This window comes from Rhagoletis zephyria, unplaced genomic scaffold, assembly GCF_001687245.7.
Source record: "Rhagoletis zephyria isolate East Lansing unplaced genomic scaffold, Rhagoletis_zephyria_1.1 Rzeph_scaffold_00594, whole genome shotgun sequence".
NCBI classification, from domain to species: domain Eukaryota; kingdom Metazoa; phylum Arthropoda; class Insecta; order Diptera; family Tephritidae; genus Rhagoletis; species Rhagoletis zephyria.
In genome coordinates, this window is record NW_016157678.1 from 88,406 (window position 1) to 89,879 (window position 1,474).

A 1,474-nucleotide genomic window follows, 5' to 3' on the forward strand; every position below is an offset into this window, starting at 1 on the left:
CATGTTGTTGTTGCTGTTTTCGGAGGCGTTGTTGGAGCTCTGTGTATTACGTGTAGCTCTGTGCCAACCTCCGATGACTTCTGCTGCACTTGCGTGTCATTGGGTAGCTGCCTGGGAGCTACGATGACGTCTTTGGAGCAGCAAGGTTGCTCCTCCGAGTTAGGGTATTCGGTGTCGGCGGCATCTTTGTCTACCACGGGCATCGACGGTTTGGCTTTCTCCCTAAGTTTTACTACGCCAAAACCATAGTTTACCACGTTCCCGCGGCGCTTTAGCGTGTCTGCTGATAGCGGGTCAACTGCAATGGTGATTTCCGCCATTGTTGATCTGCGTACTCGATTCAGAATGCGCCAGTCCGGAATTCTCAGGCCGTCATTCTGTGCCTGAAGCAGACTGAGCGCATCCTCACTGGCAGAGCTGTCCAGCTCCGGGAAGAGTCCCACAAGAATGATGCGGCGAGGTGTTTCTGCCTCCTCGACCACTTTCATCTTCGCCCCCTTCCATGGAGCCAGCTTTGGAACAGTGTTCCGTATCCACCCCGCGGTCGCAGCATCTCTGCAACTGATGGATAGCCATCCCGAGTGGAAGGTGCAACCCTTGAAGATAGGCTTTACAGCGCTAACTGTGTTGCTCCTGACCGCCCTGAGGATGGCATTTTGGATAGCTCTGAGCTCATCCGTTGACCACACTGTGGTTGGATAGTCCTCTGGGACTAAACCCAGCTTCACTCCGCACAGTGTATCCCTAAAGGGAACTGGCTCCCCGCGACAATCTGCAGGTGCATGCGGCACAGTTGCCTCACCGGTGGGCACAGATGCAGTCCCAGCTGGCCTGCCCCCTGCAGATCCCTCACCAGATTTGGCAAATTTCTTCGGGGATCGCCTCTGCGGGGTAGAGCTATCAGACCTAGGTCTTTTTTTGGAGAGTTTTTTCCCCTCAGTGGTGGGCCAACGGGTTCTTTGGCTTTTTCTCTAGCCTGCTCATAGCTCATTCCCTTTTCTATGTACCGCTTGAGGCGTTTCCGACCGGCTCCGCTAAGCCGCTCCCGCTCTCGAGCTTGGTGAGATGAGTTGTTGACCGGATAGGCAAGCAACTTCTGCTCATCCTCCGGCGAGATATCAGATAGCGTTCTGACGGGACTTGCATCCTGTCTCACGCTAGTATCCACCATTTCTACATCATACGAGGGACTATGCGCCCCCAGTAGTTCTGTAGTGATGGTTTCTGTTTCGACAGAAGTCGAAAGGCCAGCATTGGCCATTGTTTGGAGCTGTGCAGCTCCTTCTGGCTTTTGATTTAAATTATTGTTACATTCCATGTGTGTCCCACGAGTATGGGGGAAGGGATGTCAGCTGGGACATAGCCCCCAATATCCCGAGCAAGACTTCTTACAACCAGAGGGCGCCAGGTATCTGGAGGCCACCGTTATAAGACACACTTACGTAGTGCCATTCATCCCATAAGCACGGTACGG